The following is an 18,074-nucleotide window of genomic DNA, read 5'->3' as shown; positions in this document are numbered from 1 at the left end:
GTTGGATACCCCCAGTTGCTTTTGGGTTCCCTTCCTTTGCCTTGGAATGTTACCAATCGCAGCACTGCTTTTGCTGGACCAATATTGGAAAATATCACCCGTCCTTAAACCGTATCCACCTTCCACCCTTTTTCTTTGACAGTTATCTCTTTTATTATTTGTGTGTGTATATATGCTTGATTAAACACAATTTTGGTTTCTCATTATTTTATTAATAAAATGGTTAACTTTACAACAGACCGTTCATTTGAGAGTTTTCCTACCTGGATAATCCCCACATACACAGGTTATAGATCTCAGTTATCCTCCTTTCGCTCCATCCCCAGAGCTAATTCCCCCAACAAAAAAGTGAAGGCAGTCCATTTAGAGTAATAAGGGGTCACCAAACTTTTTGAGTCTGGAGGTACTTTTTGAGTCTAGAATTTTAAAAAGAAGAGTTGGATTTACATCCCCCCTTTCTCTCCTGTAGGAGACTCAAAGGGGCTTACAAACTCCTTTCCCTCCCCCCCCCCCACAACAAACACTCTGTGAGGTAGGTGGGGCTGAGAGACCTCAGAAGAACTGTGACTAGTCCAAAGTCACCCAGCTGGCATGTGTCTTTATCTTTATCTTTATTAACCTTTAATAGGCATAAATAGATCAAGATTTACACAGACACATTCTTCAGTCTCAGGTATAGTTCAGCAGCAAGAAATAGATCACATACCTGACGGGTTGACTCTAAGGCTCAAATCACTTCAGATTCCTTTTTTTTTAAAAAAGAAACAGCCAGAGCAAACAACAACAAATACCCCTACACATCAATGCAAAAAATACAATCCAATATAAAATTGCAATACAAAACAGACCTGTTTAGCAAGTTAAAAGCAAAATGATACAGCAATAGGTGCATCCTACCATGCAGATTAGACAGATTGGAGATCGATACCTATCTTTTATAGGAAGTTCTAACGCTTGTTTTATGTATCATATTTTATATTTAAAAATTTGATTCTAAAGCACAAAATAATAAAAACCAATTACTTAGTGTACTGGTATAATATATATATATATTTAAAAAATACAGTTAAAAAGTAATAAAATGGGAATAAATTAGCACTTTAAAAATGCTTGGGTTCAGGTATAGAGCTGTAATGCAAGGAAACGGGTGCATGTGTTGATGTACAGGCTAATCTTGAATTTCTGTGATAAGCTCTCCTTACGCTCAGGCGGCATGAGCTGGGGAATCAAAACCCGGTTCCTCCAGATTAGAGAGTGCCAATGTTCTCAACGACTATGCCACTGCTGCTTAATACTAAAGCATTTTGGGTGGGTGCCATCAAAAAAATGGCTGCTTCAGTAGGCAGAGCCAACCACAAAATGGGTGTCACAGCTTATTTTCAGTCACATACTGAAGATTCTTGTACTGTGGTGACAGCCTTTGGAAAAGCAAGTTTTTAAAAATCTACACATCCAATCAAAACTCCAGTGGCCAGTCAGAAGCCTTGCTGGGCAAAAGCTCCACCCACTTTCTAAAAACACTTTGGAACACCCTGGGCTGGAAATTGTTACTTAATTCAAGACTCCCCTACCTCACCACCTCCACAACAAACTACTTTCAAAACAGGGAGCTCCCAAACCAATTTCACAATGGCACAAGGATGCGAGAACCAACTGTTCATGCTACACACTGCCAGTAGGAGCAGAGAAAAGGCAGAAGCCAGAACAACACAGTGACTTGCTTTGTGAGGACATGACACCTCATAAATATGGTTCTGAGAGTTCCTGTTTCATAGTGTAATCCATCACACCTCTCAATGTATGTCTTGTAAGAAATTAGAGACTGCCCATATCAGTCTGTTAATAATTATATGCACCTGTAAAAACTGTTCACTTCGAAGATTTAGTGGATAGCTCTTGTGCTCCAAGTGAAGTGATCACCTTTAAGTTGGTCAGAAAGGAAATTTGTCCAGATTAACAGGGAGAAATTTCTATGCAGCGTCAATATAGAATCGGACTGCTATTTGTGCAAAAAGCTCCATTTTAACCACTTCATCTCACTTCCTGGATAAGGAAAGCATTCCTAAGCCATTCTAACTATAAACAAGTGAAAACACCTAAAATCAAATGCATATTAGAAAAAAAATTCCTTTCAAGTGAGTGGTACCATCAAACCAAACCCCCAGTTCCAATCAACCTCTTCATTGCATAACATGAGTGAAAAATCTTCAGTGTTTCTTTCAGGTTCTGTCTGTTAACATCAACACGGTTATCGATGAACCAGTGACAAGTCATTTTTGTTCTTTCCTGTGTGGATAATAAGAGAATCTGATTCAGTTGTTTCTCAATGAAAACACATTTTCCAGCACATCATACTCAACATTAGTCAAAGATTTTTTTTTCATGTATCAGGATGTGATCTATCATGGCAGTCTGCTGCCAGTCAGGAACACTCCTCATGAGAACCAAATCTCGGACACTGGAATCCAGTTGCTAAGCAAGGGCTGCTATTGGTTAACCCCATTAAATGCTCAACCTAGACGTTTCCACACACTTTTGGTCACTGCCAAAAGCAGCAGCTCTACCTTCTTACCCTGCAACGGTTGGGGATTCATTCAAAATACCATCATCATGGAATTCTCTGCTAGCAACAACAGCTAAGAAAAGCCTCACTGTGAGGTCACACAATTACCTGAGTTGAGGGTGACATACAAGGTTTTCCGCATTTTATTTCATCCTCACAGCTACCCTGTGAAGTAGGTTTGGCCCAGAGAGAATAACCCAAGTCATCCTTTGACCTTCCTGGCAAAAGTCGAGGATTGAAGCCAGGTCTAGCCAGTCCTAACTCAATACCTTAACCATGTTGCTTCACGGGGGAAACAAGAGGGCAGGTGGTGAGGGCTGCCAAACCATGTGTGAGTCATAACATCTGGTTTAGACAATGGTTTGCATGTACTTGGATAAGATTAACTGTAGCCTGTTTTCAGAATGGGAGCTCACAATGACTGCTTCCATTATAAAGTTTGGCATACAACTTTTCTATTTTACTAAAAGGCTCATTGTGATTTTTTGCTGGTTGACTGATTTGCAAGCAGGTTTTTGAGCAGCTTAATGCTAAAATGTAATCAGTGAACATCCTGAAATTTTCTGTAGGCTATCAATACCTTCACTCCTACTGGTTCCAGCTGAAATAGCTACTTGTTGTAGCCTAAAATAAGCTATGACTGAAGCGAATTATGCAATACATTACTTTAGAACTACTATCCTATGAACCTCTTGGATTTACTATCAGCTGAACTCCCTACTAAATAGCCCCATCTTAGAAATGTGTGAGAAATGTTGCTAAATTTCTGCAAGAAGCCATTAAGCTCCTTCTTCCAAAGAAAGGGTGCTAATATTTATTACGATCCTTTTTATTATTGTATTAACTCTTTTTAACGCCATGCAATGTTGTATTGAATAATGTCTTTTATCTATTTTGAATCTCTGTATATTATGTAATATTTTAAAACCTAGATGCCAATAAAGGTCTTGGATTGGATTTACTAGCAAAAAAACTCACTTCCTCATTTGAATCCATCAGTTACTGGCGAAGACTAACTTGGGTTTGAGCTGCAAATTATATTCATTACCATGTAAGGAAAAGCAGGTCAAAAAGATCACCAGGAGGATCAAATTTCTTTCCCTGTTTATCATCTGCTCCCTACAGAACTACCCATCATCTATTCACTTGCAGCTATTTATAGAACTTCTGTAGTCGCTTGGTTTTGAAGAAAGAGGTTGTTATGTGTGTTTCTAAATGCTGCTGATAAACATTCAGGCACCTGCTTTTAAATAGCTACCCATCTTATCTGGCACCGATAAAAAAGCTTTATATGCTCCTCAATTCCTGGGAACTACAAAATTTTAGTCCTGGGAACTAGACAATTTTAAAAGTTAAAAAAAAATATCACGATAACTATTATACCTAATGCATTTAAAATACCACTGGCAACAATTTCACTATCACAGCCTGACAATAAGCAAGACTTTTACAATTTATGTTTCTCCCAACAAGATCCAGAGAAGGAACTTCATCCTTCCCTCTAGGTTTAAGAGAACACTTCTATACCCTTCTGTATTGGCCACTTAAAGCACTACACAGCCTTAAGAGGGCAAAGCTAAGAAGGGAGGCTGGCAGATGCAATTCCAACCCAGCCTCCCAATGTTGTGTTTATTCATTTATGTGCCATGATAACATTCATATGCATTTTAATCTTGTGTCAATGTTTATTGTTTACTGCCTTGGGGATCCTTAGTTGGATAGGAAGGTGGCTTAACATTTTAAATAAAATATTCAAGCGTCCTTAATAGATAAGTGGCTGGTTCACACTCTTGTGTATCACTTTGGTGACCATGTCTGGTGATGACTTGCATGTGTGAATCCAAAATTTGATACCACACGTAACATACTTAAAAAAAAAAACTAAGTGCTACTTGATATAATGACAACTCATATAGCATAAAATGGAATGCCAGATACTTCATAGAAGACACAGGCAAAGCCAACTAATATCATTTTTACTTAAAATACAAACATGCTTAAAACAATAATACTCTGACATTATTTCCTTTTATTTAACAGTCTTTGAAAACTGACCCCTCTGAACTACTGCATTAAAATCTGGCGTCAAAGTCTGTGCTGTAGCAATGTTGAGTTTGCAGTTCAGGTGTGTCTCTGTAAGCTGAGGATGCACTTTTGATTTATTAACATTCACTACAGAGAAGAGCTGTTCACACACATATGCTGTCTCAAACACAGACAGTCTAGCAGCCAAAGCCTTAAGTTGGGGGTAATTTGGACTCCAAAATCAGTAAAATTCCTTTCTTTTCCATGAACTTCTGTATTTCACTTCATAGTTCATAGAATCATTTTAGTACAGCTCCATGACTTCACCATGACACTTCAGTATGGTATGGTACCCCATCCCCAATCATTTTTTCCTGCTAGGTGACCTTGTGCCAGTCACAGTTCTCTCAGAACTCTCTTAGCCCAACCTGTCTCACAAGGTGCAAAAAGGAAGAGAAGGTAAGCGGCTCGGAGACTCCTTATGGTAAAGAGAATCAGGGAATAAAAACCAACTGTTCTTCCCATAAATACTAATTAGATTTTTGAAGTGGAGTTCTGAATAATCCCAAAAGAACAGACTGGACAGGGGGTGGCTAAGAGGAGACACCAATAATTTGAACTGGCAGATAGCATGTACAAAAGTTTTTGTCTGGGAAAGAGAGAAAAGGGTAGATTTTCACAGCACCATGCAGGAATTCTTACCTTTTAAAAAGAAGAATAACTATTCAACTGCTATTTTCATGCATTCAAATGCAGTGTGTTTTTTCAGGAGGCCACACTTCTAAGCAGGCAAACCACTGTTCACAATTCAGCCATAGTCCTTCCTAAACAGGAAGCGGGGGGGGGGGGGAGGGAACAGCAAGATTCATAGGTGCTTGTCTAGCATAGTTTCCTATAAACCAGGCAACAGCTCCTGAACCTGAATAATTCAGCTTGAATGAGTGAAACAAATAGTAATAGTCTGCACAAATATGTATCAAGGTCAAAGAAGAACAAAAGGCTTGTAACATTGAACTAAATAGTGGCACTCCACTTTGCTGAGCCTTAAACATTGTTGGGGTCTAACTGGGAAGCTTTTCTCCCATTATCCCACAACATTGTGGCGCTTCTGTGAACATCCCAATTTTTCCAGTCTCTACTGTAACGTTCTGGCAACAACTGCTGCAGGAGAGCTGCTAGGTGTGAGAATGGATCAGAGAGCCCTGTTCTCGCTCACTTTGCCAGCATTTTCCCAGCCCAAGTCACTTGGTAATCACCACCCTCTACCATCAAGGGGCGCTATAAAATGGTAATTGACATGCTGCTACATTAGTATATGAATGGTAATTGACATGCTGAATGAATGAAATTGACATGCTAGTATAATAATTAGCAGCTGAAAAAGCTCATCCCCATGTCATTCCTGGGGGGGCAGGGGAGTATCAAGGAAACAATCCCTGGAGAAAATATTGCTTTGTAAGGGTGGGAGGAACAAAGACAGCACAGAAGCCCTGGAGAATCATCACCCTGTGGAGCAGACCTAGTATGAAGGCAGCATGGCCAATGGCACTTTGCCAGACTCCCTAGTTCAAGGATGTCCAAGTCTGGCCCTCCAGATGTTCACAGACTATGATTCCCATCAGACCCTACAGCATACTAGAGGCGGAGCAGACCCTCTAATATGCAGGCAGCATGGCCACAGCACTTCCAGACTCTGGTGTTCAGTCTGCTTCCTCCAGTACCATGGGACTACAATTCCCCACTTCTGCAGGCAGATGGGAATCGTAGTCCAATGAACATCTGGAGGGTCAGACTTGGACACCCCTGCCCTAATTCCTGGGGGCATTAGCCAGTAGCCTGCCCACCCCCAAGGGCAAGCAGCAACTGAGCGTCCCCGTAGGGTACGAGCTTGAACGCCGCATCGGGCTGCACGGAACAGCAACAGCCATGTCTCCCACGACAGGATCCGAAAGCAGAGAGCGACGGCCCTGCGCCGGGTTTTAGTGAGAGGAATGCTCTTCCCTCCTGTGTTGCCACCCTAAAGCACGGGGTCGCTTTAGATGGGCACAGTTGAAAGGGAGCGCTAGGAAACCCCATGGGAACGAACAGGGCGGCCCCACTACTACCCCCCACCCCCAAGCTTCATCAACCGCGTGGTGATCCAGTCCAGCGCCCCACAGTTACAGCTCACGCAACTCCCACACTCACCCCCTAGCGATCTGGAAAGGAAGAAACAGGGCTGGCCGTGCATTTATATAGGGGAGGGGGGTGGGTGGGCCGGGATCCCGCGAGACTAGGCAGCCTGGCGCCTGCGTCAAAATCTTCTGAATGGCACATCGCGCAGAGATGGGAGGCGGGGTGACGGTGCTGGGGTGGGTGGGTGGACGGAGGGGGAACGTGTGATTGGTCAGTTAGTGATGCTCCCGCCCCGGGCCCGAAGAAACTCTTGCGCTTTCAAACTGGAATCTTTTGGTGTCTGGACATGCGCGTTTTAAACAATGGAAAGTTCGTCCTGCCAACGTTTCCTGCAAGGAGACAGAAGTACATTGGTTCGTGTTCTTGTCCCTGCGTTGCCTATGGAAGGGGATGTGTTTGCAAGGATGTGCTTTGTAGGAACCCTGCCCTGAACTTCAGGGTCTGTATGCCACGTTAGGGATGGCGGTAGATTACCAAAATGTGTAGGGGAGAGTTGAAAACTGGACAACCCTATAATGTAATACCAGATATAATTAGAGGGGGGGGGGGTTGTGATCAATTTTGACTTCCAATAAATCATCCTTGTGTAGTGTTTAGACTTTAAACTTTTGGAGCATTGGACTAGAAACTGGGACAGCCAGGTTCGAATCCCCACTTTGCCATGGAAACTTGCTGTATGATGGTGGGCCAGTGATATATTACCCTTCTGCACATGCAGAACAATGCACTTTCAAACCACTTTTAATGCTGTTTATCTACCAGTAGAATAGAAAAACTAATTTTAAAATAATTGTGAAAGTGGATTGAAAGTGCATTATTCTGCGTGTGTGGAAGGGCCCGCTGATAACCTAATTTACTGAGTGAGGTTGTCAACTCAGTCAAAATGGAGGAGGAGAGAACAATGATATAATGGCTCAGAAAGATTTCTTAATACTAGTGTGTATAATATGTATTGCTCTGACCTGGATAGCTCAGCTGGCATGTGTTGAGTGTACAGGCTAATCTGAATTCCCCAGATAAGCCTCCACAGCTCAGGCAGCAGAGCGGAGAATCAAACCCGGTTCCTCCAAATGTAGAGTATGCCTGCTCTTAATCACTACGCCACTGCTTACTATGCCTTGAGTACACTGGGAGGGGTTATGATTTGTATTGTGTTATGGCTTATTACGATTTCCCCATTTCACATGGAAAGTAGAGGAATCAACCCAAAACTATTGCTCACTTGCATGCCGACATGTTGTGCTCCAGCCAGCTGCGTGCCTCTCTTGTCATTCTTATCACTGACCAGTGGAATGTTTAAAATTAAAACCAGAGAGTGCGGTAATAGAAACTCAGTTTCTGTCACCGTGATAAGAAATTAGGTCCAGAGTTGTTGGTTGCTGATCAGGTGTGTTCAAAGCAGGAGTGCAGCGAATTCAAAGCTTCATTACAAAGTTCCCTTTCAGTTTATTATAGGATAATACTGAGTTTATCATAATTTATTATCCCCAGTAGCCTCCAATCAAGGGCTCTGTTCTTTTTTTCCCTTGAATGGGGATGTAAAGATTGGAAAGTTGCTGCTGTGAATTTTGCCTGTTGAGCCATCCTGTTAAAGACAGAGCTCCTGTCATGCAGGAAAAAGACCTACCGTGTTTCTCCGAAAATAAGACAGTGTCTTATATTAATTTTTGCTCCCAAAGATGTGCTATGTCTTATTTTCAGGGGATGTCTTATTTTTCCGCTCCACAGCTGCATGCTCTGGTGTTCTGTTCATCGGGCATGCTTCCAAACAAAAACTTTGCTACGTCTTACTTTCAGGGGATGTTTTATATTTAGCACTTCAGCAAAACCTCTACTATGTCTTATTCTCAGGGAATGTCTTATTTTTGGAGAAACGGGGTAATATTGCCACATACCATGCACTAAAGAAAGGCTTGATACGTTTGACTAAATAGAGATTATTAAAATGCTTGGAAGAGGCCAATCCCTGATTGCTTTTCTGAGTATTTTGTAAGAGCGTGTACCTTTTAGATGATAAAGGCTATCATATTTTGTACTTTGATTATCTGGGTACAGAATGTGTCCGCTATTCAGCCATTTGGGGCACTAGAACAGCCTGACATCTGTCGGCCAAGTACAAGACTGTCTTCTTTAAGGCTTGCGTGAAATGAAGCTGATTTTGGGTTCATTTTGACACATGCCAGTGTGATGTAATGGTTAGGGTGCTGGATAGGAACTGGGACATCTAAATTCAGATTCCCACCCTGCCATGGAAACTTCCTGGGAGAATTTGGGTCAGTCACATACTCTCAGCCTTAACCTACCCCACAGGGATGCTGTGAGAGAGAAAAAATGCAGAGAAGAATTATGTAAGCTGCTTTGAATCTCCATTGTGGAGAAAAGGGGAGTGCAAATGAAGTAACCATTTATTCACTGCATTGTATTATCCTTTCAATAAACGTATAGGATATCCCATTACTACCACTATTCCTTACAAGAAGGCTTTTCTTTCATCTCTAGCAGTTGTCCTTGTGGCGTGTTAATTCTTTATTCGGGTGTCCTGCCAATAATATCCCTGCATTAGTCCAAACCTTTAATTTCCATAAACTTCACCCACAAAAGAGTTGAAGTCTAAATGAACATCACACTGGCACGATGAGAGAGAGAGAATGCTTCATTGTAAAAGGTTAAACATTGCTAGCATTGTTTCTGATGGTACAGTTACTGTAAATAGATACATATTTGTTCGAAGGTTATTTTTTTCTTTTGTAATAAGGAACTAACAGTGCCATCATAAGCTGCAATAGACTTAGAAGGATGGTGCTAAAAGTAAAAGATGCCCAATCTATACGGATGTGCGATCTTTGTGAAACTCAAGTTGCACCCCTGGTAGCCTACCCTAACAAGGTGACCAGGGAGCGGGAAGCAACAAATAACAAACAAGTTCGATTCTTTAGAATTTGCCCAATATTCAGCTTAAATTTAATCAACCGCAAGGGTCAGTCAGCTTATATTATTGTCCAGGTCCCCTATGCACTTAGTAGTTATGATTCCCATCAATCTTGCCAGCATGACCAGCTGGCAGAGCTGATGGGAATTGTAGTCCATAAACATCTGGAGGACCATAGGTTGGAGACCCCTGGTTTAAACAATATCTAAATTGACATTTTTGATGTTGATTAAAGCATATAATAGTGTGATAAAGGAGAGGATGTTACAGAAAAGTGACATATTGGTCTTGCCACTGTGATCTATGCTTTTGTAAAAGATTGTTTGAGATTTACAAGTAAAGTGGTCTGTAGACTTATTCAATCGTATATTCAAAAAGATGAGACTGTTGACGAATAAAGCCCGCTTTCTTTTTCCAAAGTCATGAATGCAACTAGAATGCAAATGCTGAGAGAACAGTTTTATACTTGCTGGTGGTGAAAGTGTAAAAATCTTCCTCAATCCGACCTGGCAGGGGATATGCTGTAGCAATATGAAAAAGACTGTCTTCCTCAAAGAAGCTTGTAGCATGATCATAGGCATATTTAATCAGAAGCATGTGCCACTGAATTCAGTGGGTCGTTTTCCCAGGTAAGGCTGCCTAGAATTACAGCTTTGAAATTAAATGGGCATAGAAGAGTATTGGTCTGCTTTGACTGGTACTGGTAAAGTGGTTTGCATCCAGGTGCTGTCTTGCTCAAGGTCTGTTTAGTTCAAAAATCACATGAGATACCTCCAGATCATTTAAAACAGTCGAGAAATGGTTTTCTAGCCACCTACACTGGCACAACTTGCTTGAAACCAATCAGAGCCAGAGTGATGTGTAGGCAGAGGGCTGGATAAGGAATACTGGTGTGCAAATTTGCATTTAGACATGAGGCATGATGGGTGACCCTGGCCAAATCTCTCCATCAATCAATCAATCAATCAATCAATCAATCAATCAATCAATCAATACGGGGGAAGAGCAAGGAGATCTCTCTCTCCCTCTCTCTCTCTCCCTCTCTCTCTCTCCCTCTCTCTCTCTCTCTCTCTCTCACACACACACACACACACACTGGGACAAGGATACGGCCCATACATGCTATTTTGAGATCTTTGGAAGAAGGAACAGCTACTGATTTTAAAAAAAAAAATAGGTCCTTCCAGAAGGACTGGTCACCATTCTGCTTCATGCAATGGCTAACAATGGAATTTATGAAGGGTTACTCCAGTCTAAGGCTATTGATTTCAATGGGCTGAAACTCTTCATAGGATAGCACTGCAAATGTCCTCCAGTAGATTCCATAGTATATATAGTTTTTGCAGGGCCTGTAAGAGACGTTCTGGCCTGTAAATGACACTATCAACCCCTACCAGCATGGCCAATTGGCCATGCTGACAGAGGCTGATGGGAATTGTAGTTCCTGAACATCTGGAGAGCCGCAGGTTCCCTACCCCTGCACTAGGCTTTTGCATCTAGCCAGCTGGGTTGACTTAGAATAGCATTGTTGGTTTCCCGTGGGCAAGGAAAGTGAGTTTGTCACCATTCTGTTGTCTGCCTATGTTTTATGATTGATTACTGATGTTTTTATGTTGTTTTTGTGCCACTGTTGTTTGCTGCCCTGAGCCCTATGGGGGATGGTGGGATACAAATTGAAAAATAAAATAAAAATAAAATAAAAATATGCTGTTAGTATTAGTAATATAACTCAATAACAACAACAACCAAGAGAATCACGATTTAGATTTGGTTGTTGCTAATGCATGGGTTTATTATTAACTGTATAAATATGGCCTTTACAAAATTATGCTGAAAATAACTCTTGTTCTGCTAGAAGCCTACATGCTGTCGTAGAAACCCACTGTTTGGCTTTTACAGTGCATGTGCCCTGCAATTAATGCTTCAAGGCTACCATATACAAAACCTGGAGGAGAAAAGAGCACACAGATGCAGTGTGTATTTTACAAAGACAGAAGCACCATTCAAAGCTTCCACAATATGTTATTTTTGTTTCAGGCTGTCTTCGGCAGAGCAGCTCCATTGATGCTAATTGGATTATGAACGTGACCATAAAATGAGCTCACAAATCCCATCCCAAAAAGTAGTAAGCCAGAAGCTCCTGGGCAGTTCTCAAAAGTGGAACATGAAGGAAGAAGAATGAACATGTTGGTCTCCAGCATCTGACTCCAGAGGTACATGGCTTAGGAACACAAGGGATCCATTTAAGAGCTTATAAAAGTATCCCCTGTGAATTTGCCTATACACCTTTCCCCCCCTATGGATAACTTTATGTTTGGAACACAGCATTTGGGTACAACATTCTTTTTGGTTAATTTGTATTTTAGCAACATTTGTTTGGGGTGTGGAAATGAATGCACACAGGCGCAGGCTGCCACGCACGCCGGTGCACCTCCTGCTAGACTGCTTCAAGTTCTGCGCACTACTGCTGAAAGAAGGGGCGTAACTAAGGCAAAAATCACGTGTCAAAATCACCAATTAGTAACCCCCTCTCGGCACACACAAATAATTAGTAACCTACTCTCGGGAACCTGTGAGAACCTGCTGGATCCCACCTCTGAGTGCAATCCTAAGAATGCTGTCCTGGGGTCAGCCCTATTGAATAGACCTGAGTCACATTCTGAATAGACCTGTTTAGAATTGCTCTGTATGTAACATTTTGACAAGTGTAATTCACAGCTTCTTCACTGGATGAGAAACCCAAATGATAAGGCCACAGCTGCAACCTTACTCAACCTTTTATCCCAAAGAGGGCAGGGAAGATTTTAAACTGACACCTATAATAAAGATAAACATTATGTACACAAAGCTGAGCTGCATATGAAAAAGCTATCTCCCTGCTGCCTCTATAAAGGCACAGATTTCCCCAGGGGATACAGCTTTATGAAAAGTAATTAAGCAGTATGGTAAGAGAGGGAATGACTGTATCATTAGATAATCACACTCAGGGGTATTTATGGAGAATAGGACGCTATAAATATTCTAGATATGATATGATATGGATGGAAGCCCGTAATTCACTGCCGCCAAACAAACAAAAAGTTAACCACTTCATATATTTAATGTGGCAGTTCTATTTGATGAATCTGGACTGCAAATTCCTGGACAGAAATCCCCCAGCAATTGCTTGCTCCCTGTAAGAAACCACTCGTTTTAATCCTTCATGGTTTCCTTATGACTGAGAACAGTACTGTGGATCTTCCTGATCACCCCTAGGAGAAAGTGAATGGATGTGCACAGACATACTATCAGAAGTGATGGATGTAAATCTTCTCTTTGATGTCAAAAAAGAGGAAGATAATGCTGTATTTCAGAGGGGGGGGGGATTTCCCAGAGCTGTTCTGAAGAGCTCTGGGGGCAAAGAGAGAATATCCAGCAGGTTGAGGCATACCTAATTTTTAGTTTTGTTATTAATGTGTTCTTTCAGGCTTGTTTTATATGGTTTTTACATTGTTGTTACCTGCCTTGGGTCCTGGAATGTCCAGGAGAAAGCTGATGTAGAAATATTTTAAATAAATAAATATTGGGGCTGTGCAAGTATACTGCCTGCATAGCTAGTACTGTCTGATCAGGAAAACCATTTTCTAAAACCATTTTTTAAATCAGGTGACCACAAAAAGGTTTGAAAGAGGCTGGCCGGGGCCTCTGCTCCAGTGAGAAACTTTCTGCCTCTGGGCTTCTGGTTTCCATTTCTGCGCAGTGGAACAGCAGAGACAGAATAAAGAAAGAAAGCAACATTGCAGCAATGGCACTTGTGGTTGTGTACCCAGAAGTGGAGTTACAGCAACACGTTAGGAATTTAGAACATTACTGTGCCATCACTTTTGGGCACACAACCGCAAGTGACGTAAGCCTGCCCCACCCCTGAAAGCTCCAAGGGGCTGCCAGTCAACAGCTGACAGCCCAATCCAGGCCGAGGGGGGGGGGGCACAAATGTCCTTAAGGAGTGGCAGAGGGAGCAAAGATACTGGTGGCCAGGTCTCCCTCAGCTCTGCAATAGTGAAAGCCGGAGATCTGGGCCACCACACAGCTGTGCTGGTGTCTTGATTGGATGCTGTCATGGGCAGAGGGGCAGGCCAGGGAGTTCTTGTGGGTGGAGCCAATATTACACAGCTTCCACACCTGGAGGCGGTGGGGTAGCACCACAGCAACGCCATCCCTAGCTGCCTGGGGATCTGGATTGGGCTGCCCATTTGAAATCCAATCAAATGCATACTCTGCCAAGTGTTGACCACCAACTTGTCAGTCTCCACCCATAATGCAGCATCCTTCAGCCCAACCAATAAGGTTCAGCTCCCAAACTACTTCCTTCTTTATTCTTCTCGAGAATTTTTATTCTCAAGAATAATTTGATTCGTGAACCCTACCCTGATGTCAGGGACTGTATTGATTGAAATGCATTCCTAATTCAATGTAGTTGCTACAAGATATATGTAACCAGCCTGCTATATGTTACGACTTCTGTACTATTCTTTCCTTGATCTTTGCTTTATGGCTTCACATGTCGAGTAGATAACTTGGCTTACCCCTGACACTTTTGGTCTCACAGGAAATGGGATGTTTCCATTGTCCTGTGGTTCCAGGAGGTCAGGTGGCTTTATATCTGTCTATTGCCAACCTTGGGGCACCCCAGCTCCGAAATAACTCTTTTTCACATTCTTTGGGGAAATGGGAGGGGGGAGGGGTTCAACTTCTGAATAAAGGGGAAAGCAAAAGCCAAGTTTGCCAGAATTGGCTTTGTCAAGCTGGGTGCTTTGATGCCGATCAGTAAATGCTGCTGATCAACAATACAGAGTTTGTTTATTGCTTCAAGCTTCGAGACCTAACATCTGACTCTTATCACTATTTTTGTAACCAAAAATAGGTGATTCTGCCTAGCAGGAAATCTTAATTCTCAATGTGTGGGGACAAGTTCTGCCTAGAAAATACATACATTCAAAGTGGTTTTTAGTACGTGCATCCACACAGCCAAGTGGAACTTTCCTGGTAACATGTGTTGGTAATAATTCCAGTTAAACACCCAGCAGGCTTCTAAAAAGAAATGCTGGGAGTTTCTTGTGACCTTTGAACAAAATTATATAAGCACAGTTGTGTTATAAATAGTTCTCTCACCCCACCCCCACCCCTTGTCTCACCACAGAAAGAAAACACAGGACGTCTTGTTTATTATGAAGAGATACAATGGCAACAATTGTTCATGGGTACAGATCCTTCAGATACTGTTTTGAAAACTAACATTTTGTGTTTTGCTTTTCCTGCTTTTTTTAACTGTTAAAAAACAGGGTATGTCGAAATTACATACACCCCGCCAGTCTTGATTTTGCTCCTACTATTTTCAGCGGGGTGATAAAACTAGTTTGTGGGGTGTCCCAAGAAAAACAAAGAGTCTTATGGCACCTTAAAGGACTAAAGATTTATTATGGAGTAAGTTTTGTGGGCTTGTGTCCATTGCTGTTTCAAAAAACTTTTTTTTAATATGTAGCTTGGCATTGGTAAAATCAATGGCAACCTTACAGTTTATTTTGCCTGGCAGGAAAGAAGCTAAGAGCTCATGTATCTAATCTGGAGTAACCGGGTTTGATGCCCAGCTCTGCCGCCTGAGCTGCGGAGGCTTATCTGGGGAATTCAGATTAGCCTGTACACTCCCACACACGCCAGCTGGGTGACCTTGGGCTAGTCACAGCTCTTCTGAGCTCTCTCAGCCCCACCCACCTCACAGGGTGTTTGTTGTGAGGGGGGAAGGGCAAGGAGATTGTAAGCCCCTTTGAGCCTCCTGCAGGAGAGAAAGGGGGGATATAAATCCAAACTCTTCTTCTTCTTCTTCTCCCCCCCCACCGCCCCACAAAATAAAAACAATAACATTTATAATAAATTCTAAACAGTAATGGGAAAAGTCTAGGAAAGATTGGATGTAGATGCAAGAGGTTGGTTCTATGTGTGCCTGCCTGTTTATCGCTAATATGTAAGATACAGGAAGGCCTTGCTTGTCTGGCTATGGATTGGGATGAGTCACACCATGCTCAGAAGAACAGCAAAGCACATGAAAACATGGAGGGGGAGATCCTGTGGGAGCCATTCTTCTTCCTGGGGCTGAGTCTGGGTGCAGGACTACTGCCTTTTGTTGGATTTCCACACATTTGTATGCCACTGTGAGAATGGATTGAAAGTGCATATTTCTGCATGTGCGGAAGGGGCCCTGGAGAGGAGTATTTTGTTGTTTTCTACCATGTTCCCTTCCCTTCTGTTCTCTTGGTAAACATTATTTAAGATAACCAGCAGCATCTGTGACTATTTATTCTGCTATTTTATATTTTTACACCAACACAACTTTGAGTAAATATGCGACAGGGTCTGATTTGGAGTGGGACTGCTTCATGGGAGGAGGGATTCCGCCTCCACCACCACCCTGTGCTGTTTTTGATGGCTGAATCATCCGTGGGTTGGGGGCAGAAGATGGGTCATTACTTGCTCCATTGGCAACCAGCATAGATACTGATGTTTGCACACACTGACTTCCCACTGCTTTGCCCACTTAGACTCTACACCAGGGGCCTGCAACCTGCGGCTCTTCAGATGTTCATGGACTACATGGACTACAATTCCCATAAGCCAATTAACCATGCTGGCAGGGGCTTATGGGATTTGTAGTCCATGAACATCTGGAGAGCTGCAGGTTGCAGACCCCTGCTGTACACTATGGCCCAGCTGATTTCCTGATTTTTTAATTAATGACTGAGGAAGAGAAGAAGAGTTGGTTTTTATACCCCACTTTTCTCAACTTTTTAAGGAGGAGTCAGAAAGCAGCTTACAATCACCTTCCCTTTCCCTTCCCACAACCAAAACTTTGTGAGGCAGGTAGGGCTGAGAGAGTTCTGAGAGAACTGTGACTAGCTAGGAACCCAAAAGGTTGAGAAGGCTAATAGATGTCTGTTAAAATATATTAAACAGAATTTTTATTACCCTGTGCTTAACTCTTATCAATAGAAAACTATAAATTAAATCTCAGTAAAAATATACATTAATATCTCAAAATGTACCACAAATAACCGCAAGGACTCAAGGGCGGCGTAGATATAGCAGTAGGGGCAGGCCATATTATAGACAGAGAGTGTCAGTGGAGAGAGAAGTAGCCATTTCACCCCTTTCACACTACTCCCAAGCCAGTCCTGGTACTCCAGAATTAATCTTTCCAGTGGTCAACAAGACAGACAGACAGAAAAGTGGGGAAACTCTTTCCATGCACAGCTGGATACAGGTCAGTACTTCATATATTTCTTTTATTATTTTTATTTTGTTTAAACAAGAGGTATTGCTAAACGGGCATGGCTGTCGTCAGAAAAACTGGACCACCAGGTCAAGATCAAAAGTTCCTGCATACTCTTTGTTTTTACTACGTATATCACTGCTTAGATATTTTTGACACTTTACTGCCTAAGGAGATGGCTTTCAATGAAAGACATCATGATATGGTTTTAGATTGTACTGACAAAATGAGGTCACTTGCCAAACCTCACAAATCAACCCCACCTCTGCCTATCTCTGACTTTTTCCACATTTCAGTACTAAGTATGATAGAAGAGAAAACTGGATACATTCAGTCAGAACTGGACACCGGTATATAGAAGGGTCTTTCCATTAGCAACTTGCTACTGAACTTATACTTTTCTTTTTAAAAACCACTGCAAGACTAACAGTTGTTGTTATTATTATTATTATTATTATTATTATTATTATTATTATTATTATTATTATTATTATTATATTATTATTATTATTAATTAAACTTAATATACCGCCCTATCCCCGAAGGGCTCAGCATTCATAGTAGCATTCATTAAGGCACAAATAAGATTCTATACAGTTTTTTTATTTTTTTATTTTTTTATTTTTTTATTTATATGCCGCCCTCCCCTGAAGGGCTCAGGGCAGTGAACAGCAGAACATATAGATAGAGCACAAATAAAATCAATATATTAAAGTTAATTAAATAAGTCATTAAATAAATGGCTCTATACATTAAAACCAAACCCCATTTAAAATGCAGTGTCCTAATAACAATTGCAACCGATGGCGTCCTACTAACGAATCCCCTAAGAGAGAGGGGGGGACGGCAGGATCCACGGATGTTATAATGGGGGGGGGGATTCCGCACAACAAATGTATAATGGGTGGCAGTAGTTAAAAAGGAACCTATTTTTCTTTTTCACATTCACATCCATATCGTTCTGGCAGTGATTGAGGCCATAGAAAAAATCTGGGTTGCTTTCGCACCTTCACACAGAGACACTTCTCTTTTTAAAAAAGATTTCCCGCAACACAGCTGCACAGGCTAACAAAAATGAA

At 41.8% G+C, this 18,074-nt stretch overlaps 2 long non-coding RNA genes and 2 other non-coding genes across 5 annotated transcripts; 1 reads left to right on the top strand and 3 right to left on the bottom strand.

Moving 5' to 3' along the window:
• Nucleotides 1–1,228: 1,228 nt before the first annotated feature.
• On the bottom strand, nt 1,229–6,880 carry LOC125440418. The gene is made up of 3 exons (XR_007245693.1): nt 6,776–6,880; nt 5,291–5,412; nt 1,229–2,286 (listed from the first exon to the last, which is right to left on the bottom strand). It is a non-coding gene; the product is annotated as an uncharacterized LOC125440418 (long non-coding RNA).
• Nucleotides 4,018–4,137, bottom strand: LOC125440449. The gene has a single exon (XR_007245712.1). It is a non-coding gene; the product is annotated as a small nucleolar RNA SNORA26 (small nucleolar RNA).
• Nucleotides 6,513–6,635, bottom strand: LOC125440450. Its single transcript, XR_007245713.1, has one exon. It is a non-coding gene; the product is annotated as a small nucleolar RNA SNORA26 (small nucleolar RNA).
• A 114-nt stretch (nt 6,881–6,994) lies between the features above and the next one.
• On the top strand, nt 6,995–15,384 carry LOC125439578. Of its 2 annotated transcripts, none has more exons than XR_007245555.1 (3): nt 6,995–7,116; nt 11,730–11,905; nt 14,872–15,384. It is a non-coding gene; the product is annotated as an uncharacterized LOC125439578 (long non-coding RNA). The 2 variants fall into 2 exon arrangements; XR_007245554.1 differs by having other exon boundaries at nt 7,011–7,202.
• The last annotated feature ends 2,690 nt before the right edge of the window (nt 15,385–18,074 follow it).

This window comes from Sphaerodactylus townsendi, linkage group LG10 (genome assembly GCF_021028975.2).
Source record: "Sphaerodactylus townsendi isolate TG3544 linkage group LG10, MPM_Stown_v2.3, whole genome shotgun sequence".
NCBI lineage: Eukaryota > Metazoa > Chordata > Lepidosauria > Squamata > Sphaerodactylidae > Sphaerodactylus > Sphaerodactylus townsendi.
This window is presented reverse-complemented; position numbering and strand designations above follow the sequence as displayed.